Source organism: Tasmannia lanceolata, unplaced genomic scaffold (genome assembly GCF_043159265.1).
Source record: "Tasmannia lanceolata isolate RefF3 unplaced genomic scaffold, GAP_Taslan_0.1 ptg000003l, whole genome shotgun sequence".
Taxonomy (NCBI): domain Eukaryota; kingdom Viridiplantae; phylum Streptophyta; class Magnoliopsida; order Canellales; family Winteraceae; genus Tasmannia; species Tasmannia lanceolata.
The window spans coordinates 32227117-32253359 of record NW_027518680.1 but is presented as its reverse complement, the minus strand read 5'-3'; the positions used below and the strand labels follow the sequence as shown (position 1 = coordinate 32253359).

Here is a 26243-nt window from a genome sequence, read left to right as displayed (position 1 = left end):
CCCGAATCAATATAAGAATCGCCACGATCTGACGGGCGGATCAAAAGTTATCGTCGGAACGATATTTGTGCACCAAGGGTAGCTCACGGCGAGTAAACACCTTCCGACCAGATTCCTGACTCGCATCCACTAGTACACTCATCCGCTATAGTCGGTACGTCACTGAATCTAAACAAACCCCCGCTATAATTTGACCGCAAATGAAATATCAGAACGAATTCCGTTTATCGAATCAAACGACACTATCACCCCGCCATAATAATGACAAGACGTATTTCAATTCACCATCCGGAAGAAAATAAAAAGTTCCGAACTGAAACCTAGGAGGCGTCGCACTAAACGTGCGTTTCAGTTCGCATCGACGTTCCAGAACCGAAATATTGTTCGAAAAAAGCGGTATATAGCCGAAAAAAGTGACAGGGGTGCAACACGTGGACTTCCAAGGAGGTCACCCATCCTAGTACTACTCTCGCCCAAGCACGCTTAACTTCGGAGTTCTGTTGGGATCCAGTGCATTTGTGCTGGTATGATCACACCAAGCATGCCTCTCTAATGTCAAAGTAATAAAGAGTTTCCACTCGCATTGTCGTACGAAGTCCGTTTAAATGAAAGTGAGAAAAAATCCTGCTAGATGACATCGGATGGACGATCCGAGCATGTCGGGAAGCCGGATGACCGCCAAGGCTGTCACTGCGCGATGAATCTTCCCGAGTACCCCCGAATCAATATAAGAATCCCCACGATCTGACAGGCGGATCAAAAGTTATCGTCGGAACGATATTTGTGCACCAAGGGTAGCTCACGGCCAGTAAACACCTTCCGACCGGATTCCTTACTCGCATCCACTAGTAAACTCATCCGCTATAGCCGATACCTCACTGAATCTAAACAAACCCCAGCTATATTTTGACATAAATGAAATGTCAGAACGATTTCCGTTTATCGAATCAAACGACACTATCACCCCGCCATAATAAAGACCGGCCGTATTTGAATTCACCATCCGGAAGAAAATAAATACATCCGAACCGAAACCTAGGAGGCGTCGCACTAAACGTGCGTTTCAGTTCGAATCGACGTTCCAGAACCGAAAGATTGTTCGAAAAAAGTGGTAGATAGCCGAAAAAAGTGACAAAAGATTGTTCGAAGAAAGTGGTAGATAGCCGAAAAAGGTGACAGGGGTGCAACACGAGGACTTCCCAGGAGGTCACCCACCCTAGTACTACTCTCGCCCAAGCACGCTTAACTTCGGAGTTCTGATGGGATCCAGTGCATTTGTGCTAGTATGATCGCACCCAGCATGCCTCTCCATTGTCAAAGTAATAAAGAGTTTCCAGTCGCATTGTCGTACGAAGTCCGTTTAAATGAAAGTGCGAAAAAATACTGCTAGATGAAATCGGATGGACAATCCGAGCATGTCGGGAAGCTGGATGACTGCCAAGGTTGTCATGGCGCGATGAAACTTCCCGACCACCCCCGAATCAATATAAGAATCGCCACGATCTGACGGGCGGATCAAAAGTTATCGTCGGAACGATATTTGTGCACCAAGGGTAGCTCACGGCCAGTAAACACCTTCCGACCAGATTCCTGACTCGCATCCACTAGTACACTGATCCGCTATAGTCGGTACGTCACTGAATCTAAACAAACCCCCGCTATAATTTGACCGCAAATGAAATATCAGTACGAATTCAGTTTATCGAATCAAACCACACTATCACCCCGCCATAATAAAGACCTGACGTATTTGAATTCACCATCCAGAAGAAAATAGAAAGTTCCGAACCGAATCCTAAGAGGCGTCGCACTAAACGTGCGTTTCAGTTCGCATCGACGTTCCAGAACCGAAAGATTGTTCGAAAAAAGTGGTAGATAGCCGAAAAAAGTGACAGGGGTGCAACACGAGGACTTCCCAGGAGGTCACCCATCCTAGTACTACACTCGCCCAAGCACGCTTACCTTCGGAGTTCTGATGGGATCCAGTGCAATTGTGCTGGTATGATCGCACCTAGCTGTGGACCCCGATCCGGGAGAGAGGCGGCGGTGGGAGACTTGCCCCACGCGCTAACTGTCTCAAATGGATCATCCACGTGTATGGAGAGCTCTACCAAGGAACTCTCGAAAGAAGATGCCTCTCACAGCATGAGTGGCGATACAAAGGTGAGATACCTCTCGATTCGGGGACTAGCCCAGATTCGAGGCGTACCTTAAACAAAGAAGAGTCGCCATCCAAGGAAGTGGGCCAAGGATCCCATACTATGCTCTGTTGCAACGGATAACCAGAGATTATAAAAGGGGGTTCGTGCCTGGTTACGAATTCGGAAGGTCTGAAGAGCACCTCATCCGCCCAAGTGCAAGCACCTGGTCTCTTATGCCATTTGTTATTGATTTTGAAGAGTTTTGAGCGAAAGTCATATGAAATGGGAACCTATATCTCTGAGAAGACGTCTACCTAATCATGCATGTCTCAGAGATGAAAATTAAACACATACACAAAATAAATGAAAAATGTGTCACCTAAGCATAGCTAGGTTATAAGTGACATGCCTAATGGGTGTCTAAGTTCTGATGAACAAACACATGCATGACACACCAAAAAAGTATGAGGTCTGCGCAATAAAGTAAGAAAACACTGCAAAACATAGAAAAAGACTCGATACCATACAACCCTAAGACTCTAATCTATACCTAGGCCCGAGTCTTTAGATGATCTGATGTTCATCCAAAGAAGCCTACGTATCCCCGCCTCCACGAGAATCAAGGCAACGTAGTTCTTCGCACCTATTCTAAGCTATGATGCCTAAGACATCTAGACCTCTATCCTAGACTCGATCTAAAAGACCGGACTAGTTCTTAAAGCTTCTTGCGTGATTATTTAAATTCCAATGGATTGTAGATTTTAGGACACCCTATATGCCCTAACTAAATGCAGGTTAGCCCTAAGCTAATGCAGGTAGTTCCTATAATCTATGTGTAGCTAGGCTATATATCCTAAGAAAAACAGTAGGATCTATCGCATCTTAGACCTAGTCATCAATTGGCGATGTGGATCGCCAACTGACCGGACGGAGGCGTAAAACTCCTAGCTAGGACTCACTCCTAACTCTAACACAAACAAATAAAACACACAACAAACAAACAACGAACGAGGGAGCAACTCCCGACTCAAAAACTCTCTAACTAGGACAAGCTCCTAACTCTAGAGGAAGATCTTTTCGAAGAAAACAATATTTTGAAAGATTTTTGTAATTTTTGAAAGATTTAAAATGCTTATTTTTAAAGGTTTGGCTGGACTTGGGATGTGGATCCCAAGCTGCACTACGTACCTCGTGGAAGAGGATCAAGCCAACGTAGTTCGGAACAGATTTCCTAACTACTCCTAATGACTCAAGATTTTTGAGATTTTGGTTTTTTAGGTGTTTTTGTTGTTTTTAAGTGTTTTTGACTCAAGGGGGACAAATCCTATCATCATAAGGGGACAGACTCCTGAATATCCCGCAAAGGTTGGACAGCATCCTATACTTTGCGGGGGAAAAGAACAGAAACACAACTCTGCAAGGGTTGGACAGCATCCTATACCTTGCGAGAGTGGATAGAAAAACACATGATTTGATAAGAGGTAGAATAGAATCTTAACCCCTATGATGATAGGACTGACTCCGAAAATAGGATTCTAAGAAGGAGGTGCTAATGAGACAAAGCCTGTCTCCTAAAAGAAAAAGAGATAAAGAAGGGTGATAGTGAGACTATTAAGCTAAGATAAAACTCACAAGTAATAAGGGAAGACCTTGTGCATATTTAGCAAAGGTAAAACATCCAGCCGGGCCGGACAGCTACCTAGCCCTAGGGTGCAACAAATGTGCAACCCAATACCCATAAGGGTAAGGGGTATGATGCCAAGCCGAGTCGTATGTTCTCCCAAAACCAAATGATGCACAAAGATGAGGATGCTAATAGAATGAGACTGGGCAAGTCTCTTAGACATATAGGTAGGATAGAGGAAAAAAAATGCGAACAAGGAAAAAGAGACCTTGTGCCTATTTGGTTTAGGTAAAACACCCAGCCGGGCCGGACAGCTACCTAGCCCTAGGGTGCAACAAATGTGCAACCCAATACCCATAAGGTAAGGGGTATGATGCCAAGCCGAGCAAGGTGTTCTCCCAAAACCAAACAACGCACAAAAAGGAGGGTTTAAGACCTATGAGACTAGAGGTAGTCTTCTAGAGGTTAACTCAGGTTGATTCATTAATGAGACAATGCCTGTCTCCAAAGATTTGGATCTAAAAGACTAGGCAAGTCTTTTGAGAAAATAGAATGCTATTTGGACTGAGCAAGTCCCCTAGAGATGGGCTTGGGCTAGCGCCTTCATCGCCCTACAAGAAAAGGGGATTCTAATATCTAAAGAAAATTAACAGCAATCTATAAGACTGTGTTAGTCTATCAAAGAGAGAAGAAAAAGCTGCCAGATAATTGCAAATTTCACTCTAAAAACAAATCAAGTGCTAAGCAAAGAAGAATATACAATTTAATTGCAATCATAAAATGATAACTAACATTAATTAGTCCAGACCAGCCGCTGGATAGCCTAATAAAGTAAAAAAACAATATCAAACACTTCTAAACCAACCACAAACCCCAATACGGGGACTCCAATGAAATCAGATGATGCCAAAGTAATCATCTGATATCATATACACATGATAATATTTCTAAACCCGCCTTGAGATCAGACAGTACTCATGTCGATAATATCGAACAGAGTAGTCATCTGATCTCCTTCTTCCTATTAATAATTTATTTAAATAAATAAGGCAGCAAGTAGTAAACTAATCAGTGGACAGCAATTACGTGCTAGTGAAAAAGATCAAAGGGCAGCAGTTATGTATAGAATAATGGGCTTGGGCTATCGCCTTCATCACCCTCTCCTACATATAATCCCCATTCTTATTCTAATAAACACAAATTATACCAAAGCATGGAACTGTACCTTTGTCACAATACAAAATTAATTATATAGCTAATTGAACTTGTATCAGTTGGTGGTGTAAAAAAAAGAAAACTATACTTTACAATAGTAATGCAAGCATTTTTAAAGGAAAATTGAATTTGTAACAACTATCCTATAGCATCTAATTTCAAATACTAACTCCAAGATGTGTATGCAAAATCTATACTGAACATAACATAAAAAATTATTAAAAATAATGATTCCAGCATGATCATTTGACACATAATTCTAATAGAGCAACCTGTAAATGTTCTATCTTCAACAATTACTTCATCTAAAACACCCATTTTCTTGAGCCCAAATAAAAGAAAAGAATATGATGATCGAATATAAATGTATCTAAATACTATAAGAGCATTTAAACAATGTCATATTTCCAAAACAGTCATACAGTTAATATAATTGGATATTCTTTTAAATATGAAGCATAATCAACAAAATATATTTTTTTTTTTATGAAAACATGATCACAATTTAGCCATATTGACCTTTTCAGCCATGAACAATATGCAATGATCAAATACTATTCTTAGTATAAAAATACAGATGAACAAAACAAAGACAGGAGAACAAAACATTGCTACCCAAATAATCCACACCTTAAATCCAAAGTATTTCAAATTTGTCCCATTGGGATAAGCATCTTAAAGATCAAGGGAAGCTAATAAGAAAAATGAACCTCAACTATATAGAGAACTTGAAAGAAAAGCTTTGAACAACTCTGTGCAAATGTTTAATAGTACCAACATCAATATAGGTGTGCAACAGCTATCAATATCAAATGTTCATGATCTAATTTGCGCAAAAACTGGAGCATATGGATGAATTTACACCACAAGAACTGGGGCAGTACTTTTGGCAGAACTGTGAGCTAAATATATGGTCAGGATTGTACTAAACAGGGGCTGATTCAAGGATTAAAATATGTGCAACATTGGACAGAATCTGTGAATAGAATATGTGCAGAAAAACTGGACAGAATCTGTGAGTAAAATATGTGCAAAATTGGACAGAATCTGTAAATAGAATATGTGCAGAAAAATTATACAGAATCTGAGGGTAAAATACGTGCTTAAAGCAAGGCTGAACTATTATTTTTAGTGTAAAGTTAGGCTGAACTGTTGAGCAGATAAATATGCCAAAACTGAACTGAATCCATGATAAAATAAGGGCTGTTTTAACTATGCCAAAACATGGGCTGTTTTGTGCTAAAACTGGGTTTGCATTATGCCAAAACAAAGACTGACTCATTCAAAACAGGGATTAAATCACGGGATAAACTACAGTAAAATAGGGGTTGAATCATGACTGAATTGTGGACAGATTTTATGTATAACAGGGAGTTGGCTTCTAGACAGATTTTGTGCAAACATAATGACGAATTTTGTGCCAAAATAGAGACAGATTTATGTGTTGAAACAATGACAGATTGGTGCGTGAAATGGGCTTTAAGACTTTTGAAAGGAGAAGAATTCTCTAACTAAAGAAAAGAGAATAAGAGGGGAAAGAGTATTATCACAATTAAGTAATTCCCTTCAAAATTGGGCTTGGGTCATCTGACACATTTCGGTTTTTGTATGATGGTAAAAGATGAAAAAATAAAAAAATGATATTATCACAATCATATTTCAGCATCAGTACTAACCCAGCTTGACACTTGATGTTTAAAGAGAAGTAAAAAAAAAATCAAATCACTCTTATGAAAAATCTAAAAGGGAAACATGTTGACTGAAATTACGCATGTAAACCAAATATGATTATGAAAATGACAAGGTATTTATCAAATCAAGCATTCATAAAGGGACAATGCATCATATAAATGTGAAGCAATAATCATAAACCTATAAGAGCAGTTGGATAATCCAAATGGTCACGCAAATATAGTACAAAAATCCAAATGTAACCATTCCAATACACTAGTCACAATCTACCCACTCCCAACCGATTCTTGAGAACAATAGAGCTGAAGCTACATAATGTGGAAACTCATAATAGTAATTGCCATAGGTTATTAGAAAAAACTACAGGGCTGTTCATATTAAGGAATTCTTTCATAAAAAAAATAATTCTGAAAATAAAAGCTCTGAATGGTTCATAATAACAACATCATTTGACAGAATAGGATTGATGAACTCACAACTAGATCATGATATGCACTATTTAGAAGTTCCAAACGGGTGAGCTTAAGTAGGGCACCATCTATCTCAATTACTTCAACTGATTTGGATCTTAAAGCATAGATAGCTAATTGGATTTTTATTTTTTTTTAACTTCCATACACTCTAGAACATATTCTATGTTTTGTTAACCATTGTAACAGAACATACTTTGAATTACGTAAATAAAGGTGACAAATCATGTTTTGTATTCTTATCAACTAGTGTAACAAAATATACTGTAAATCCTCTCAATAAATGCAACAGATCATATCCTAAAATTTCATCATACTGTGCATAGAATATGCTCTAAAATTCCCTTAACAAGTATATCAAAACATGTTCTAAATTTCCTTTGAAATCATTATCTTTGCCAATTAAAAATCACTCATTTTAACAACTTAGACATACTCTCACGTAAGCAATGAAGTATTAAAAGTAAATCTGGTGTAATGTAGTAAAGAAAATTTTAGGAAAGGTTTAGAAAATATGCTCCAAAAATGTAAACATCAGCAAAAACAAACCATCACATTCAAGCATCTAGCATTTTAATCAAAACAACAAGAAATTCATGTTCATTTTTGTTGAAATGATTACTTACCTTTTCCCTCTCTGCTGATTTTAACCTTCTTTCTCTGAATCTCTGAATGAAAACGTGAGTTTGAACTTGTAGAGGCTGGCCGGAGAGGAAAATCTGACTCCTCTTTTCTAGCTTTCTAACTTCTCTCTCCTCTCTCTAATTAATCTTTTCTCCTTGTAGTAACTGAATGAGCTAAGGATGAAGTCTCTGTTTCTTTCTCTTCGAGCTTTTACTCCTTGCTTCTCAGATCTAATGAGATAAAAATGAAATCGATGGGATTTTTAGCAAAAACTGTGAAGAAAGATGTTGAAAGATTGGATCTCGGTTTTTCTCTAAGGAAAATAGCAGATTTGAAGTTTAAGGTTCTAGATCTACAGTTTAAAATTTAGGGATTTAGACTTCAAGCGATAGCAGATGATAGTTATAGCAACAGATCTGGTAAAAGTAAAGCAGGCTTTGAAGGAAGAAGATTACTCGGAATCTCTGTCGGAGATCCGACGAGATCTAACGGAGAAGGTGACTGGAAAACTAGGGTTTGAAGCTAGGATTCAAAATTTCTAGGGATTATGCAACAGAGAGGTGAAGAAGTTAACGAATAAGAAAGACAAAGTCGTAGCTGGCCGGAGTTTGGCCGGAACTAGGGTGTTGAGGGAGGAGATCAACCGGAGCTCGAATCCGCCGGTAAACTCACGGAAAAAGGATCGGAGTCTTGCCTAAGAAGGAGGAGTTTGATCAGAAAAGGATCAGATGGTGAAATATATTGCCGGAGATCCGATGGATCTGATCGGAAAATCCGATCGGAGACGAGAGAAAATCCGAATCTCTCTTTCTCCCTTTCTGCTGATTTTCTTTTCTTTTTCTGATTTTTCCTCTTTTTTTTTTTTTAAATGAGGCTTAAATGGGTATATATAGGTAAATGGGGATGTTGATATCGGCACTCCATTTGATGGGCGCACAAATGTGCGATCTCAACAGGATAATTCACCCCTACTGTTGATAACTGCACTAACTTGCCTTGTCTTTTGTGCAATATCTTGGCGGATTTTTCTGGAATTTTGCAGGGGTATTTCTGGGATCATAAGGTTCTCAAAAATATGGTCATGGGTGCTTAGGGTCTTTGGATGACTGGAATTTTCCTCCAAATACACGGATTTTGGGGTAAAATGAAAAACCTAGTGGGCCACCCCCTCATTTGCACTACATACACTATTTCGGTCCATTTACTGGGCAAACGAGCTCCAATCTCGATGAAAATTTGCAGGGGGTTAGAAAAGACCCTCATCCAGCCTAGGGTGAAGCTTGGGACCCTAATGCTGAGATTCGGATGAATTTGGCACGAGCCGGGAAGGTTTAGGGCTTAGTCAAAATGGGGTGTCTACACCAGCATGCCTCTCCATTGTCAAAGTAATAAAGAGTTTCCACTCGCATTGTCGTACGAAGTCCGTTTAAATGGAAGTACGAAAAAATCCTGCTAGATGACATCGGATGGACGATCCGAGAATGTCGGGAAGCCGTATGACCGCGAGGGCTGTCATCGCTCGATGAATCTTCCCGAGTACCCCCGAATCAATATAAGAATAGCCACGATCTGACGGGCGGATCCAAATTTTTCGTCAGAACGATATTTGTGCACCATGGGTAGCTCACGGCCAGTAAACACCTTCGGACCGGATTCATGACTCGCATCCACTAGTACACTCATCCGCTATAGCCGGTACGTCACTGAATCTAAACAAACCTCCGATATAATTTGACCGCAAATGAAATGTCAGAACGAATTCCGTTTATCGAATCAAACGACACTATCACCCCGCCATAATAAAGACCGGACGTATTTGAATTCACCATCCGAAAGAAAATAAAAAGATCCGAACCGAAACCTAGGAGGCGTCGCACTAAACGTGCGTTTCAGTTCGCATCAACGTTCCAGAACCGAAAGATTGTTTGAAAAAAGTGGTAGATAGCCGAAAAAAGTGACAGCGGTGCAACACGAGGACTTCCCAGGAGGTCACCCATCCTAGTATTACTCTCGCCCAAGCACGCTTAACTTCGGAGTTCTGACGGGATCCAGTGCATTTGTGCTGGTATGATCGCACCCAGCATGCCTCTCCATTGTCAAAGTAATAAAGAGTTTCCAGTCGCATTGTCGTACGAAGTCCGTTTAAATGAAAGTGCGAAAAAATCTTGCTAGATGAAATCAGATGGACGATCTGAGCATGTCGGGAAACTGGATGACTGCCAAGGCTGTCATGGCGCGATGAATCTTCCCGAGCACCCCCGAATCAATATAAGAATCGCCACGATCTGACGGGCGGATCAAAAGTTATCGTCGGAACGATATTTGTGCACCAAGGGTAGCTCACGGCGAGTAAACACCTTCCGACCAGATTCCTGACTCGCATCCACTAGTACACTCATCCGCTATAGTCGGTACGTCACTAAATCTAAACAAACCCCCGCTATAATTTGACCGCAAATGAAATATCAGAACGAATTCCGTTTATCGAATCAAACGACACTATCACCCCGCCATAATAATGACAAGACGTATTTCAATTCACCATCCAGAAGAAAATAAAAAGTTCCGAACTGAAACCTAGGAGGCGTCGCACTAAACGTGCGTTTCAGTTCGCATCGACGTTCCAGAACCGAAAGATTGTTCGAAAAAAGTGGTAGATAGCCGAAAAAAGTGACAGGGGTGCAACACGTGGACTTCCAAGGAGGTCACCCATCCTAGTATTACTCTCGCCCAAGCACGCTTAACTTCGGATTTCTGATGGGATCCAGTGCATTTGTGCTGGTATGATTGCACCCAGCATGCCTCTCCATTGTCAAAGTAATAAAGAGTTTCCATTCGCATTGTCGTACGAAGTCCTTTTAAATGAAAGTGCGAAAAAATCCTGCTAGATGACATCGGATGGACGATCCTAGAATGGCGGGAAGCCAGATGACCGCCAGGGCTGTCATTGCGCGATGAAACTTCCCGAGTACCCCCGAATCAATATAAAAATCCCCACGATCTGACAGGCGGATCAAAAGTTATCGTCGGAACGATATTTGTGCACCAAGGGTAGCTCACGGCCAGTAAACACCTTCCGACCGGATTCCTTACTCGCATCCACTAGTAAACTCATCCGCTATAGCCGATACCTCACTGAATCTAAACAAACCCCAGCTATATTTTGACATAAATGAAATGTCAGAACGATTTCCGTTTATCGAATCAAACGACACTATCACCCCGCCATAATAAAGACCGGCCGTATTTGAATTCACCATCCGGAAGAAAATAAATACATCCGAACCGAAACCTAGGAGGCGTCGCACTAAACGTGCGTTTCAGTTCGAATCGACTTTCCAGAACCGAAAGATTGTTCGAAAAAAGTGGTAGATAGCCGAAAAAAGTGACAAAAGATTGTTCGAAGAAAGTGGTAGATAGCCGAAAAAGGTGACAAGGGTGCAACACGAGGACTTCCCAGGAGGTCACCCACCCTAGTACTACTCTCGCCCAAGCACGCTTAACTTCGGAGTTCTGATGGGATCCAGTGCATTTGTGCTAGTATGATCGCACCCAGCATGCCTCTCCATTGTCAAAGTAATAAAGAGTTTCCAGTCGCATTGTCGTAAGAAGTCCGTTTAAATGAAAGTGCGAAAAAATACTGCTAGATGAAATCGGATGGACAATCCGAGCATGTCGGGAAGCCGGATGACTGCCAAGGTTGTCATGGCGCGATGAAACTTCCCGACCACCCCCGAATCAATATAAGAATCGCCACGATCTGACGGGCGGATCAAAAGTTATCGTCGGAACGATATTTGTGCACCAAGGGTAGCTCACGGCCAGTAAACACCTTCCGACCAGATTCCTGACTCGCATCCACTAGTACACTGATCCGCTATAGTCGGTACGTCACTGAATCTAAACAAACCCCCGCTATAATTTGACCGCAAATGAAATATCAGTACGAATTCCGTTTATCGAATCAAACCACACTATCACCCCGCCATAATAAAGACCGGACGTATTTGAATTCACCATCCAGAAGAAAATAGAAAGTTCCGAACCGAATCCTAAGAGGCGTCGCACTAAACGTGCGTTTCAGTTCGCATCGACGTTCCAGAACCGAAAGATTGTTCGAAAAAAGTGGTAGATAGCCGAAAAAAGTGACAGGGGTGCAACACGAGGACTTCCCAGGAGGTCACCCATCCTAGTACTACACTCGCCCAAGCACGCATACCTTCGGAGTTCTGATGGGATCCAGTGCAATTGTGCTGGTATGATCGCACCCAGCATGCCTCTCCATTGTCAAAGTAATAAAGAGTTTCCACTCGCATTGTCGTACGAAGTCCGTTTAAATGGAAGTACGAAAAAATCCTGCTAGATGACATCGGATGGACGATCCGAGAATGTCGGGAAGCCGTATGAACGTGAGGGCTGTCATCGCTCGATGAATCTTCCCGAGTACCCCCGAATCAATATAAGAATAGCCACGATCTGACGGGCGGATCAAAAGTTATCGTCGGAACGATATTTGTGCACCAAGGGTAGCTCACGGCCAGTAAACACCTTCCGACCAGATTCCTGACTCGCATCCACTAGTACACTGATCCGCTATAGTCGGTACGTCACTGAATCTAAACAAACCCCCGCTATAATTTGACCGCAAATGAAATATCAGTACGAATTCCGTTTATCGAATCAAACCACACTATCACCCCGCCATAATAAAGACCGGACGTATTTGAATTCACCATCCAGAAGAAAATAGAAAGTTCTGAACCGAATCCTAAGAGGCGTCGCACTAAACAAGCGTTTCAGTTCGCATCGACGTTCCAGAACCGAAAGATTGTTCGAAAAAAGTGGTAGATAACCGAAAAAAGTGACAGGGGTGCAACACGAGGACTTCCCAGGAGGTCACCCATCCTAGTACTACTCTCGCCCAAGCACGCTTAACTTCGGAGTTCTGGTGGGATCCAGTGCATTTGTGCTGGTATGATCGCACCAAGCATGCCTCTCCATTGTCAAAGTAATAAAGAGTTTCCACTCGCATTGTCGTAAGAAGTCCGTTTAAATGAAAGTGAGAAAAAATCCTGCTAGATGACATCGGATGGACGATCTGAGCGGTCATCGCACGATGAATCTTCCCGATTACCACCGAATCAGTATAAGAATCGCCACGATCTGACGGGCGGATCAAAAGTTATCGTCGGAACGATATTTGTGCACCAAAGGTAGCTCACGGCCAGTAAACACCTTCCGACCAGATTCTCGACTCGCATCCACTAGTACACTCATCCGCTATAGCCGATATCTCACTGAATCTAAACAAACCCCCGCTATATTTTGACCGGAAATGAAATGTCAGAACGAATTCCGTTTATCGAATCAAACGACACTATCACCCCGCCATAATAAAGACCGGCCGTATTTGAATTCACCATCCGGAAGAAAATAAATACATCCGAACCGAAACCTAAGAGGCGTCGCACTAAACGTGCGTTTCAGTTCGCATCGACGTTCAAGAACCGAAAGATTGTTCGAAAAAAGTGGTAGATAGCCGAAAAAAGTGACAAAAGATTGTTCGAAAAAAGTGGTAGATAGCCGAAAAAGGTGACAGGGGTGCAACACGAGGACTTCCCAAGAGGTCACCCATCCTAGTACTACTCTCGCCCAAGCACGCTTAACTTCGGAGTTCTGATGGGATCCAGTGCATTTGTGCTAGTATGATCGCCACCAGCATGCCTCCTCATTGTCAAAGTAATAAAGAGTTTCCACTCGCATTGTCGTAAGAAGTCCGTTTAAATGAAAGTGCGAAAAAATCTTGCTAGATGAAATCGGATGGGCAATCCGAGCATGTCGGGAAGCCGGATGACTGCCAAGGCTGTCACGGCGCGCTGAATCTTCCCGACCACCCCCGAATCAATATAAGAATCGCCACGATCTGACGGGCGGATCAAAAGTTATCGTCGGAACGATATTTGTGCACCAAGGGTAGCTCACGACCAGTAAACACCTTCCGACCAGATTCCTGACTCGCATCCACTAGTACACTCATCCACTATAGTCGGTACGTCACTGAATCTAAACAAACCCCCGCTATAATTTGACCGCAAATGAAATATCAGTACGAATTCTGTTTATCGAATCAAACCAGACTATCACCCCGCCATAATAATGACCGGACGTATTTGAATTCACCATCCAGAAGAAAATAAAAAGTTCCGAACCGAAACCTAGGAGGCGTCGCACTAAACGAGCGTTTCAGTTCGCATCGACGTTCCAGAACCGAAAGATTGTTCGAAAAAAGTGGTAGATAGACGAAAAAAGTGACAGGGGTGCAACACGAGGACTTCCCAGGAGGTCACTCATCCTAGTACTACTCTCGCCCAAGCACGCTTAACTTCGGAGTTCTGGTGGGATCCAGTGCATTTGTGCTGGTATGATCGCACCAAGCTTGCCTCTCCATTGTCAAAGTAATAAAGAGTTTCCACTCGCATTGTCGTACGAAGTCCGTTTAAATGAAAGTGAGAAAAAATCCTGCTAGATGACATCAGATGGACGATCCGAGCATGTCGGGAAGCCGGATGACCGCCAAGGCTGTTATCGCGCGATGATTCTTCCCGAGTACCCCCGTATCAATATAAGAATCGCCACGATCTGACGGGCGGATCAAAAGTTATCGTCGGAACGATATTTGTGCACCAAGGGTAGCTCACGGCCAATAAACACCTTCCGACCGTATTCATGACTCGCATCCACTAGTACACTCATCCGCTATAGCCGGTACGTCACTGAATCTAAATAAACCCCCGCTATAATTTGATCGCAAATGAAATGCCAGAACGAATTCCGTTTATCGAATCAAACGACACTATCACCCCGCCATAATAAAGACCGGCCGTATTTGAATTCACCATCCGGAAGAAAATAAATACATCCGAACCGAAACCTAGGAGGCGTCGCACTAAACGTGCGTTTCAGTTCGCATCGACGTTCCAGAACCGAAAGATTGTTCGAAAAAAGTGGTAGATAGCCGACAAAAGTGACAAAAGATTGTTCGAAAAAAGTGCTAGATAGCCGAAAAAGGTGACAGGGGTGCAACACGAGGACTTCCCAGGAGGTCACCCACCCTAGTACTACTCTCGCCCAAGCACGCTTAACTTCGGAGTTCTGATGGGATCCAGTGCATTTGTGCTAGTATGATCGCACCCAGCATGCCTCTCCATTGTCAAAGTAATAAAGAGTCTCCAGTCGCATTGTCGTACGAAGTCCGTTTAAATGAAAGTGCGAAAAAATACTGGTAGATGAAATCGGATGGACAATCCGAGCATGTCGGGAAGCCGGATGACTGCCAAGGCTGTCATGGCGCAATGAATCTTCCCGACCACCCCCGAATCAATATAAGAATCGCCACGATCTGACGGGCGGATCAAAAGTTTTCGTCGGAACGATATTTGTGTACCATGGGTAGCTCACGGCCAGTAAACACCTTCAGACCGGATTCATGACTCGCATCCACTAGTACACTCATCCGCTATAGCCGGTACGTCACTGAATCTAAACAAACCTCCGCTATAATTTGACCGCAAATGAAATGTCAGAACGAATTCCGTTTATCGAATCAAACGACACTATCACCCCGCCATAATAAAGACCGGACGTATTTGAATTCACCATCCGGAAGAAAATAAAAAGATCCGAACCGAAAGCTAGGAGGCGTCGCACTAAACGTGCGTTTCAGTTCGCATCGATGTTCCAGAACCGAAAGATTATTTGAAAAAAGTGGTAGATAGCCGAAAAAAGTGACAGCGGTGCAACACGAGGACTTCCCAGGAGGTCACCCATCCTAGTATTACTCTCCCCCAAGCACGCTTAACTTCGGAGTTCTGATGGGATCCAGTGCATTTGTGCTGGTATGATCGCACCCAGCATGCCTCTCCATTGTCAAAGTAATAAAGAGTTTCCATTCGCATTGTCGTACGAAGTCCGTTTAAATGAAAGTGCGAAAAAATCTTGCTAGATGAAATCAGATGGACGATCCGAGCATGTCGGGAAACCGGATGACTGCCAAGGCTGTCATGGCGCGATGAATCTTCCCGAGCACCGCCAAATCAATATAAGAATCGCCACGATCTGACGGGCGGATCAAAAGTTATCGTCGGAATGATATTTGTGCACCAAGGGTAGCTCACGGCGAGTAAACACCTTCCGACCAGATTCCTGACTCGCATCCACTAGTACACTCATCCGCTATAGTCGGTACGTCACTGAATCTAAACAAACCCCCGCTATAATTTGACCGCAAATGAAATATCAGAACGAATTTTGTTTATCGAATCAAACAACACTATCACCCCGCCATAATAAAGACCGGACGTATTTGAAATCAACATCCGGAAGAAAATAAAAGGATCCGAACCGAAACCTAGGAGGCGTCGCACTAAACGTGCGTTTCAGTTCGCATCGACGTTCTAAAACCGAAAGATTGTTCGAAAAAAGTGGTAGATAGCCGAAAAAAGTGACAGGGGTGCAACACGAGGACTTCCCAGGAGGTCACCCATCCTAGTACTACACTCGCCCAAGCACGCTTACCTTCGGAGTTCTGATGGGATCCAGTGCAATTGTGCTGGTATGATCGCACCTAGCATGCCTCTCCATTGTCAAAGTAATAATGAGTTTCCACTCGCATTGTCGTACGAAGTCCGTTTAAATGGAAGTACGAAAAAATCCTGCTAGATGACATTGGATGGACGATCCGAGAATGTCGGGAAGCCGGATGACCGCCAGGGCTGTCATCGCTCGATGAATCTTCCCGAGTACCCCCGAATCAATATAAGAATAGCCACGATCTGACGGGCAGATCAAAAGTTTTCGTCGGAACGATATTTGTGTACCATGGGTAGCTCACGGCCAGTAAACACCTTCAGACCGGATTCATGACTCGCATCCACTAGTACACTCATCCGCTATAGCCGGTACGTCACTGAATCTAAACAAACCTCCGCTATAATTTGACCGCAAATGAAATGTCAGAACGAATTCCGTTAATCGAATCAAACGACACTATCACCCCGCCATAATAAAGACCGGACGTATTTGAATTCACCATCCGGAAGAAAATAAAAAGATCCGAACCGAAACCTAGGAGGCATCGCACTAAACGTGCGTTTCAGTTCGCATCGACGTTCCAGAACCGAAAGATTATTTGAAAAAAGTGGTAGATAGCCGAAAAAAGTGACAGCGGTGTAACACGAGGACTTCCCAGGAGGTCACCCATCCTAGTATTACTCTCCCCCAAGCACGCTTAACTTCGGAGTTCTGATGGGATCCAGTGCATTTGTGCTGGTATGATCGCACCCAGCATGCCTCTCCATTGTCAAAGTAATAAAGAGTTTCCAGTCGCATTGTCGTACGAAGTCCGTTTAAATGAAAGTGCGAAAAAATCTAGCTAGATGAAATCAAATGGACGATCCGAGCATGTCGGGAAACCGGATGACTGCCAAGGCTGTCATGGCGCGATGAATCTTCCCGAGCACCGCCGAATCAATATAAGAATCGCCACGATCTGACGGGCGGATCAAAAGTTATCGTCGGAACGATATTTGTGCACCAAGGGTAGCTCACGGCGAGTAAACACCTTCCGACCAGATTCCTGACTCGCATCCACTAGTACACTCATCCGCTATAGTCGGTACGTCACTGAATCTAAACAAACCCCCGCTATAATTTGACCGCAAATGAAATATCAGAACGAATTCCGTTTATCGAATCAAACGACACTATCACCCCGCCATAATAATGACAAGACGTATTTCAATTCACCATCCGGAAGAAAATAAAAAGTTCCGAACTGAAACCTAGGAGGCGTCGCACTAAACGTGCGTTTCAGTTCGCATCGACGTTCCAGAACCGAAAGATTGTTCGAAAAAAGTGGTAGATAGCCGAAAAAAGTGACAGGGGTGCAACACGAGGACTTCCAAGGAGGTCACCCATCCTAGTATTACTCTCGCCCAAGCACGCTTAACTTCGGATTTCTGATGGGATCCAGTGCATTTGTGCAGGTATGATTGCACCCAGAATGCCTCTCCATTGTCAAAGTAATAAAGAGTTTCCATTCGCATTGTCGTACGAAGTCCGTTTAAATAAAAGTGCGAAAAAATCCTGCTAGATGACATCGGATGGACGATCCTAGAATGGCGGGAAGCCAGATGACCGCCAGGGCTGTCATTGCGCGATGAAACTTCCCGAGTACCCCCGAATCAATATAAGAATCCCCACGATCTGACAGGCGGATCAAAAGTTATCGTCGGAACGATATTTGTGCACCAAGGGTAGCTCACGGCCAGTAAACACCTTCCGACCGGATTCCTGACTCGCATCCACTAGTAAACTCATCCGCTATAGCCGATACCTCACTGAATCTAAACAAACCCCAGCTATATTTTGACCGTAAATGAAATGTCAGAACGATTTCCGTTTATCGAATCAAACGACACTATCATCCCGCCATAATAAAGACCGGCCGTATTTGAATTCACCATCCGGAAGAAAATAAATACATCCGAACCGAAACCTAGGAGGCGTCGCACTAAACGTGCGTTTCAGTTCGAATCGACGTTCCAGAACCGAAAGATTGTTCGAAAAAAGTGGTAGATAGCCGAAAAAAGTGAGAAAAGATTGTTCGAAAAAAGTGGTAGATAGCCGAAAAAGGTGACAGGGGTGCAACACGAGGACTTCCCAGGAGGTCACCCACCCTAGTACTACTCTCGCCCAAGCACACTTAACTTCGGAGTTCTGATGGGATCCAGTGCATTTGTGCTAGTATGATCGCACCCAGCATGCCTCTCCATTGTCAAAGTAATAAAGAGTTTCCAGTCGCATTGTCGTACGAAGTCCGTTTAAATGAAAGTGCGAAAAAATACTGCTAGATGAAATCGGATGGACAATCCGAGCATGTCGGGAAGCCGGATGACTGCCAAGCCTGTCATGGCGCGATGAATCTTCCCGACCACCCCCGAATCAATATAAGAATCGCCACGATCTGACGGGCGGATCAAAAGTTATCGCCGGAACGATATTTCTGCACCAAGGGTAGCTCACGGCCAGTAAACACCTTCCGACCAGATTCCTGACTCGCATCCACTAGTACACTGATCCGCTATAGTCGGTACGTCACTGAATCTAAACAAACCCCCGCTATAATTTCACCGCAAATGAAATATCAGTACGAATTCCGTTTATCGAATCAAACCACACTATCACCCCGCCATAATAAAGACCGGACGTATTTGAATTCCGAACCGAATCCTAAGAGGCGTCGCACTAAACAAGCGTTTCAGTTCGCATCGACGTTCCAGAACCGAAAGATTGTTCGAAAAAAGTGGTAGATAGCCGAAAAAAGTGACAGGGGTGCAACACGAGGACTTCCCAGGAGGTTACCCATCCTAGTACTACTCTCGCCCAAGCACGCTTAACTTCGGAGTTCTGGTGGGATCCAGTGCATTTGTGCTGGTATGATCGCACCAAGCATGCCTCTCCATTGTCAAAGTAATAAAGAGTTTCCACTCGCATTGTCGTAAGAAGTCCGTTTAAATGAAAGTGAGAAAAAATCCTGCTAGATGACATCGGATGGACGATCCGAGCATGTCGGGAAGCCGGATGACTGCCAGGGCTGTCATCGCGCGATGAATCTTCCCGATTACCACCGAATCAGTATAAGAATCGCCACGATCTGACGGGCGGATCAAAAGTTATCGTCGGAACGATATTTGTGCACCAAAGGTAGCTCACGGCCAGTAAACACCTTCCGACCAGATTCTCGACTCGCATCCACTAGTACACTCATCCGCTATAGCCGATATCTCACTGAATCTAAACAAACCCCCGCTATATTTTGACCGTAAATGAAATGTCAGAACGAATTCCGTTTATCGAATCAAACGACACTATCACCCCGCCATAATAAAGACCGGCCGTATTTGAATTCATCATCCGGAAGAAAATAAATACATCCGAACCGAAACCTAGGAGGCGTCGCACTAAACGTGCGTTTCAGTTCGCATCGACGTTCAAGAACCGAAAGATTGTTCGAAAAAAGTGGTAGATAGCCGAAAAAAGTGACAAAAGATTGTTCGAAAAAAGTGGTAGATAGCCGAAAAAGGTGACAGGGGTACACGAGGACTTCCCAAGAGGTCACCCTTCCTAGTAGTACTCTCGCCCAAGCACGCTTAACTTCGGAGTTCTGATGGGATCCAGTGCATTTGTGCTAGTATGATCGCACCCAGCATGCCTCTCCATTGTCAAAGTAATAAAGAGTTTCCACTCGCATTGTCGTAAGAAGTCCGTTTAAATGAATGTGCGAAAAAATCTTGCTAGATGAAATCGGATGGGCAATCCGAGCATGTCGGGAAGCCGGATGACTGCCAAGGCTGTCATGGCGCGTTGAATCTTCCCGACCACCCCCGAATCAATATAAGAATCGCCACGATCTGACGGGCAGATCAAAAGTTATCGTCGGAACGATATTTGTGCACCAAGGGTAGCTCACGACCAGTAAACACCTTCCGACCAGATTCCTGACTCGCATCCACTAGTACACTCATCCACTATAGTCGGTATGTCACTGAATCTAAACAAACCCCCGCTATAATTTGACCGCAAATGAAATATCAGTACGAATTCCGTTTATCGAATCAAACCAGACTATCACCCCGCCATAATAATGACCGGACGTATTTGAATTCACCATCCAGAAGAAAATAAAAAGTTCCGAACCGAAACCTAAGAGGCGTCGCACTAAACCAGCGTTTCAGTTCGCATCGACGTTCCAGAACCGAAAGATTGTTCGAAAAAAGTGGTAGATAGACGAAAAAAGTGACAGGGGTGCAACACGAGGACTTCCCAGGAGGTCACTCATCCTAGTACTACTCTCGCCCAAGCACGCTTAACTTCGGAGTTCTGGTGGGATCCAGTGCATTTGTGCTGGTATGATCGCACCAAGCATGCCTCTCCATTATCAAAGTAATAAAGAGTTTCCACTCGCATTGTCGTACGAAGTCCGTTTAAATGAAAGTGAGAAAAAATCCTGCTAGATGACATCGGATGGACGATCCGAGCATGTCGGGAAGCCGGATGACCGCCAAGGCTGTCATCGCGCGATGATTCTTCCCGAGTACCCCCGTATCAATATAAGAATCGCCACGATCTGACGGGCGGATCAAAAGTTATCGTCGGAACGATATTTGTGCACCAAGGGTAGCTCACGGCCAATAAACACCTTCCGACCGTATTCATGACTCGCATCCACTAGTACACTCATCCGCTATAGCCGGTACGTCACTGAATCTAAATAAACCCCCGCTATAATTTGACCGCAAATGAAATGCCAGAACGAATTCCGTTTATCGAATCAAACGACACTATCACCCCGCCATAATAAAGACCGGCCGTATTTGAATTCACCATCCGGAAGAAAATAAATACATCCGAACCGAAACCTAGGAGGCGTCGCACTAAACGTGCGTTTCAGTTCGCATCGACGTTCCAGAACCGAAAGATTGTTCGAAAAAAGTCGTAGATAGCCGAAAAAAGTGACAAAAGATTGTTCGAAAAAAGTGGTAGATAGCCGAAAAAGGTGACAGGGGTGCAACACGAGGACTTCCCAGGAGGTCACCCTCCCTAGTACTACTCCCGCCCAAGCACGCTTAACTTCGGAGTTCTTATGGGATCCAGTGCATTTGTGCTAGTATGATCGCACCCAGCATGCCTCTCCATTGTCAAAGTAATAAAGAGTTTCCAGTCGCATTGTCGTACGAAGTCCGTTTAAATGAAAGTGCGAAAAATACTGCTAGATTAAATCGGATGGACAATCCGAGCATGTCGGAAAGCCGGATGACTGACAAGGCTGTCATGGCATGATGAATCTTCCCGACCACCCCCGAATCAATATAAGAATCGCCACGATCTGACGGGCGGATCAAAAGTTATCGTCGCAACGATATTTGTGCACCAAGGGTAGCTCACGGCAAGTAGACACCTTCCGACCAGATTCCTGACTCGCATCCACTAGTACACTCATCCGCTATAGTCGGTACGTCACTGAATCTAAACAAACCCCCGCTATAATTTGACCGCAAATGAAATATCAGTACGAATTCCGTTTATCGAATCAAACCACACTATCACCCCGTCATAATAAAGACCAGCCGTATTTGAATTCACCATCCAGAAGAAAATAAAAAGTTCCGAACCGAATCCTAAGAGGCGTCGCACTAAACTAGCGTTTCAATTCGCATCGACGTTCCAGAACCGAAAGATTGTTCGAAAAAAGTGGTAGATAGCCGAAAAAAGTGACAGGGGTGCAACACGAGGACTTCCCAGGAGGTCACTCATCCTAGTACTACTCTCGCCCAAGCACGCTTAACTTCGGAGTTCTGGTGGGATCCAGTGCATTTGTGCTGGTATGATCGCACCAAGCATGCCTCTCCATTGTCAAAGTAATAAAGAGTTTCCACTCGCATTTTCATACGAAGTCCGTTTAAATGAAAGTGAGAAAAAATCCTGCTAGATGACATCGGATGGACGATCCGAGCATGTCGGGAAGCCGGATGACCGCCAAGGCTGTCATCGCGCGATGAATCTTCCCGAGTACCCCCGAATCAATATAAGAATCCCCACGATCTGACGGGCGGATCAAAATTTATCGTCGGAACGATATTTGTGCACCAAGGGTAGCTCACGGCCAGTAAACACCTTCCGACCGGAATCCTGACTCGCATCCACTAGTAAACTTATCCGCTATAGCCGATATCTCACTGAATCTAAACAAACCCACGCTATATTTTGACCGTAAATGAAATGTCAGAACGAATTCCGTTTATCGAATCAAACGACTCTATCACCCCGCCATAATAAAGACCGGCCGTATTTGAATTCACCATCCGGAAGAAAATAAATACATCCGAACCGAAACCTAGGAGGTGTCACACTAAACGTGCGTTTCAGTTCGCATCGACGTTCAAGAACCGAAAGATTGTTCGAAAAAAGTGGTAGATAGCCGAAAAAAGTGACAAAAGATTCTTCGAAAAAAGTGGTAGATAGCCGAAAAAGGTGACAGGGGTGCAACACGAGGACTTCCCAAGAGGTCACCCATCCATCCTAGTACTACTCTCGCCCAAGCACACTTAACTTCGGAGTTCTGATGGGATCCAGTGCATTTGTGCTAGTATGATCGCACCCAGCATGCCTCTCCATTGTCAAAGTAATAAAGAGTTTCCACTCGCATTGTCGTAAGAAGTCCGTTTAAATGAAAGTGCGAAAAAATCTTGCTAGATGAAATCGGATGGGCAATCCGAGCATGTCGGGAAGCCGGATGACTGCCAAGGCTGTCATGGCGCGTTGAATCTTCCCGACCACCCCCGAATCAATATAAGAATCGCCACGATCTGACGGGCGGATCAAAAGTTATCGTCGGAACGATATTTGTGCACCAAGGGTAGCTCATGACCAGTAAACACCTTCCGACCAGATTCCTGACTCGCATCCACTAGTACACTCATCCACTATAGTCGGTACGTCACTGAATCTAAACAAACCCCCGCTATAATTTGACCGCAAATGAAATATCAGTACGAATTCCGTTTATCGAATCAAACCAGACTATCACCCCGCCATAATAATGACCGGACGTATTTGAATTCACCATCCAGAAGAAAATAAAAAGTTCCGAACCGAAACCTAGGAGGCGTCGCACTAAACGAGCGTTTCAGTTCGCATCGACGTTCCAGAACCGAAAGATTGTTCGAAAAAAGTGGTAGATAGACGAAAAAAGTGACAGGGGTGCAACACGAGGACTTCCCAGGAGGTCACTCATCCTAGTACCACTCTCGCCCAAGCACGCTTAACTTCGGAGTTCTGGTGGGATCCAGTGCATTTGTGCTGCTATGATCGCACCAAGCATGCCTCTCCATTGTCAAAGTAATAAAGAGTTTCCACTCGCATTGTCGTACGAACACCGTTTAAATGAAAGTGAGAAAAAATCGTGCTAGATGACATCGGATGGACGATCCAAGCATGTCGGGAAGCCGGATGACCGCCAAGGCTGTCATCGCGCGATGAATCTTCCCGAGTACCACCGAATCAGTATAAGAATCGCCACGATCTGACGGGCGGATCAAAAGTTATCGTCGGAACGATATTTGTGCACCAAGGGTAGCTCACGGCCAGTAAACACCTTCCGACCAGATTCCTGACTCGCATCCACTAGTACACTCATCCGCTATAGTCGGTACGTCACTGAATCTAAACAAACCCCCGCTATAATTTGACCGCAAATGAAATATCAGTACGAATTCCGTTTATCGAATCAAACCACACTATCACCCCGCCATAATAAAGACCAGCCGTATTTGAATTCACCATCCAGAAGAAAATAAAAAGTTCTGAACCGAATCCTAAGAGGCGTCGCACTAAACAAGCGTTTCAGTTCGCATCGACGTTCCAGAACCGAAAGATTGTTCGAAAAAAGTGGTAGATAGCCGAAAAAAGTGACAGGGGTGCAACACGAGGACTTCCCAGGAGGTCACTCATCCTAGTACTACTCTCGCCCAAGCACGCTTAACTTCGGAGTTCTGGTGGGATCCAGTGCATTTGTGCTGGTATGATCGCACCAAGCATGCCTCTCCATTGTCAAAGTAATAAAGAGTTTCCACTCGCATTGTCGTACGAACACCGTTTAAATGAAAGTGAGAAAAAATCGTGCTAGATGACATCGGATGGACGATCCGAGCATGTCGGGAAGCCGGATGACCGCCAAGGCTGTCATCGCGCGATGAATCTTCCCGAGTACCACCGAATCAGTATAAGAATCGCCACGATCTGACGGGCGGATCAAAAGTTATCGTCGGAACGATATTTGTGCACCAAGGGTAGCTCACGGCCAGTAAACACCTTCCGACCAGATTCCTGACTCGCATCCACTAGTACACTCATCCGCTATAGTCGGTACGACACTGAATCTAAACAAACCCCCGCAATAATTTGACCGCAAATGAAATATCAGAACGAATTCCGTTTATCGAATCAAACCACACTATCACCCCGCCATAATAAAGACCAGCCGTATTTGAATTCACCATCCAGAAGAAAATAAAAAGTTCTGAACCGAATCCTAAGAGGCGTCGCACTAAACAAGCGTTTCAGTTCGCATCGACGTTCCAGAACCGAAAGATTGTTCGAAAAAAGTGGTAGATAGCCGAAAAAAGTGACAGGGGTGCAACACGAGGACTTCCCAGGAGGTCACTCATCCTAGTACTACTCTCGCCCAAGCACGCTTAACTTCGGAGTTCTGGTGGGATCCAGTGCATTTGTGCTGGTATGATCGCACCAAGCATGCCTCTCCATTGTCAAAGTAATAAAGAGTTTCCACTCGCATTGTCGTACGAACACCGTTTAAATGAAAGTGAGAAAAAATCGTGCTAGATGACATCTGATGGAAGATCCGAGCATGTCGGGAAGCCGGATGACCGCCAAGGCTGTCATCGCGCGATGAATCTTCCCGAGTACCACCGAATCAGTATAAGAATCGCCACGATCTGACGGGCGGATCAAAAGTTATCGTCGGAACGATATTTGTGCACCAAGGGTAGCTCACGGCCAGTAAACACCTTCCGACCAGATTCCTGACTCGCATCCACTAGTACACTCATCCGCTATAGTCGGTACGACACTGAATCTAAACAAACCCCCGCAATAATTTGACCGCAAATGAAATATCAGAACGAATTCCGTTTATCGAATCAAACGACACTATCACCCAGCCATAATAATTACCACACGTATTTGAATTCACCATCCGGAAGAAAATAAAAAGTTCCGAACTGAAACCTAGGAGGCGTCGCACTAAACATGCGTTTCAGTTCGCATCGACGTTCCAGAAGCGAAAGATTGTTCGAAAAAAGTGGTAGATAGCCGAAAAAAGTGACAGGGGTGCAACACGAGGACTTCCCAGGAGGTCACCCATCCTAGTATTACTCTCGCCCAAGCACGCTTCACTTCGGAGTTCTGATGGGATCCAGTGCATTTGTGCTGGTATGATCGCACCCAGCATGCCTCTCCATTGTCAAAGTAGTAAACAGTTTCCATTCGCATTGTCGTACGAAGTCCGTTTAAATTAAAGTGCGAAAAAATCCTGCTAGATGACATCGGATGGACGATCCGAGAATGTCGGGAAGCCGGATGACCGCCAGGGCTGTCATTGCGCGATGAATCTTCCCGAGTACCCCCGAATCAATATAAGAATCCCCACGATCTGACGGGCGGATCAAAAGTTATCGTCGGAACGATATTTGTGCACCAAGGGTAGCTCACGGCCAGTAAACACCTTCCGACCGGAATCCTGACTCGCATCCACTAGTAAACTCATCCGCTATAGCCGATATCTCACTGAATCTAAACAAACCCCCGCTATATTTTGACCGTAAATGAAATGTCAGAACG

General features: G+C 44.1%; 26 non-coding genes across 26 annotated transcripts; all 26 read right to left on the bottom strand.

The window, feature by feature from the left end:
• Positions 1-419: 419 nt before the first annotated feature.
• LOC143874943 (5S ribosomal RNA) lies at positions 420-538 on the bottom strand. The gene has a single exon (XR_013249612.1). It is a non-coding gene; the product is annotated as a 5S ribosomal RNA (ribosomal RNA).
• Positions 539-1178: 640 nt separating this feature from the next.
• Positions 1179-1297, bottom strand: LOC143873549 (5S ribosomal RNA). The gene has a single exon (XR_013248254.1). It is a non-coding gene; the product is annotated as a 5S ribosomal RNA (ribosomal RNA).
• Positions 1298-1894: 597 nt separating this feature from the next.
• LOC143874789 (5S ribosomal RNA) lies at positions 1895-2013 on the bottom strand. Its single transcript, XR_013249459.1, has one exon. It is a non-coding gene; the product is annotated as a 5S ribosomal RNA (ribosomal RNA).
• A 7713-nt stretch (positions 2014-9726) lies between these two features.
• On the bottom strand, positions 9727-9845 carry LOC143874792 (5S ribosomal RNA). Its single transcript, XR_013249462.1, has one exon. It is a non-coding gene; the product is annotated as a 5S ribosomal RNA (ribosomal RNA).
• Positions 9846-10442: 597 nt separating this feature from the next.
• LOC143874984 (5S ribosomal RNA) lies at positions 10443-10561 on the bottom strand. The gene has a single exon (XR_013249652.1). It is a non-coding gene; the product is annotated as a 5S ribosomal RNA (ribosomal RNA).
• Positions 10562-11201: 640 nt separating this feature from the next.
• LOC143873706 (5S ribosomal RNA) lies at positions 11202-11320 on the bottom strand. Its single transcript, XR_013248409.1, has one exon. It is a non-coding gene; the product is annotated as a 5S ribosomal RNA (ribosomal RNA).
• Positions 11321-11917: 597 nt separating this feature from the next.
• Positions 11918-12036, bottom strand: LOC143874971 (5S ribosomal RNA). Its single transcript, XR_013249639.1, has one exon. It is a non-coding gene; the product is annotated as a 5S ribosomal RNA (ribosomal RNA).
• A 597-nt stretch (positions 12037-12633) lies between these two features.
• LOC143874481 (5S ribosomal RNA) lies at positions 12634-12752 on the bottom strand. The gene has a single exon (XR_013249160.1). It is a non-coding gene; the product is annotated as a 5S ribosomal RNA (ribosomal RNA).
• A 612-nt stretch (positions 12753-13364) lies between these two features.
• LOC143874837 (5S ribosomal RNA) lies at positions 13365-13483 on the bottom strand. Its single transcript, XR_013249505.1, has one exon. It is a non-coding gene; the product is annotated as a 5S ribosomal RNA (ribosomal RNA).
• Positions 13484-14080: 597 nt separating this feature from the next.
• Positions 14081-14199, bottom strand: LOC143874982 (5S ribosomal RNA). The gene has a single exon (XR_013249650.1). It is a non-coding gene; the product is annotated as a 5S ribosomal RNA (ribosomal RNA).
• Positions 14200-14840: 641 nt separating this feature from the next.
• LOC143873548 (5S ribosomal RNA) lies at positions 14841-14959 on the bottom strand. The gene has a single exon (XR_013248253.1). It is a non-coding gene; the product is annotated as a 5S ribosomal RNA (ribosomal RNA).
• Positions 14960-15556: 597 nt separating this feature from the next.
• On the bottom strand, positions 15557-15675 carry LOC143875138 (5S ribosomal RNA). The gene has a single exon (XR_013249799.1). It is a non-coding gene; the product is annotated as a 5S ribosomal RNA (ribosomal RNA).
• Positions 15676-16272: 597 nt separating this feature from the next.
• On the bottom strand, positions 16273-16391 carry LOC143874788 (5S ribosomal RNA). The gene has a single exon (XR_013249457.1). It is a non-coding gene; the product is annotated as a 5S ribosomal RNA (ribosomal RNA).
• A 597-nt stretch (positions 16392-16988) lies between these two features.
• On the bottom strand, positions 16989-17107 carry LOC143875227 (5S ribosomal RNA). The gene has a single exon (XR_013249884.1). It is a non-coding gene; the product is annotated as a 5S ribosomal RNA (ribosomal RNA).
• Positions 17108-17704: 597 nt separating this feature from the next.
• On the bottom strand, positions 17705-17823 carry LOC143875044 (5S ribosomal RNA). Its single transcript, XR_013249710.1, has one exon. It is a non-coding gene; the product is annotated as a 5S ribosomal RNA (ribosomal RNA).
• Positions 17824-18464: 641 nt separating this feature from the next.
• On the bottom strand, positions 18465-18583 carry LOC143873084 (5S ribosomal RNA). Its single transcript, XR_013247807.1, has one exon. It is a non-coding gene; the product is annotated as a 5S ribosomal RNA (ribosomal RNA).
• A 571-nt stretch (positions 18584-19154) lies between these two features.
• Positions 19155-19273, bottom strand: LOC143874665 (5S ribosomal RNA). The gene has a single exon (XR_013249337.1). It is a non-coding gene; the product is annotated as a 5S ribosomal RNA (ribosomal RNA).
• Positions 19274-19914: 641 nt separating this feature from the next.
• Positions 19915-20030, bottom strand: LOC143875408 (5S ribosomal RNA). Its single transcript, XR_013250053.1, has one exon. It is a non-coding gene; the product is annotated as a 5S ribosomal RNA (ribosomal RNA).
• Positions 20031-20627: 597 nt separating this feature from the next.
• On the bottom strand, positions 20628-20746 carry LOC143874981 (5S ribosomal RNA). Its single transcript, XR_013249649.1, has one exon. It is a non-coding gene; the product is annotated as a 5S ribosomal RNA (ribosomal RNA).
• Positions 20747-21387: 641 nt separating this feature from the next.
• On the bottom strand, positions 21388-21506 carry LOC143874703 (5S ribosomal RNA). Its single transcript, XR_013249374.1, has one exon. It is a non-coding gene; the product is annotated as a 5S ribosomal RNA (ribosomal RNA).
• Positions 21507-22102: 596 nt separating this feature from the next.
• LOC143874980 (5S ribosomal RNA) lies at positions 22103-22221 on the bottom strand. Its single transcript, XR_013249648.1, has one exon. It is a non-coding gene; the product is annotated as a 5S ribosomal RNA (ribosomal RNA).
• A 641-nt stretch (positions 22222-22862) lies between these two features.
• LOC143874960 (5S ribosomal RNA) lies at positions 22863-22985 on the bottom strand. The gene has a single exon (XR_013249629.1). It is a non-coding gene; the product is annotated as a 5S ribosomal RNA (ribosomal RNA).
• A 597-nt stretch (positions 22986-23582) lies between these two features.
• On the bottom strand, positions 23583-23701 carry LOC143875271 (5S ribosomal RNA). The gene has a single exon (XR_013249928.1). It is a non-coding gene; the product is annotated as a 5S ribosomal RNA (ribosomal RNA).
• A 597-nt stretch (positions 23702-24298) lies between these two features.
• Positions 24299-24417, bottom strand: LOC143874978 (5S ribosomal RNA). Its single transcript, XR_013249646.1, has one exon. It is a non-coding gene; the product is annotated as a 5S ribosomal RNA (ribosomal RNA).
• Positions 24418-25014: 597 nt separating this feature from the next.
• On the bottom strand, positions 25015-25133 carry LOC143874977 (5S ribosomal RNA). Its single transcript, XR_013249645.1, has one exon. It is a non-coding gene; the product is annotated as a 5S ribosomal RNA (ribosomal RNA).
• Positions 25134-25730: 597 nt separating this feature from the next.
• Positions 25731-25849, bottom strand: LOC143874332 (5S ribosomal RNA). The gene has a single exon (XR_013249016.1). It is a non-coding gene; the product is annotated as a 5S ribosomal RNA (ribosomal RNA).
• Between the last annotated feature and the right edge of the window lie 394 nt (positions 25850-26243).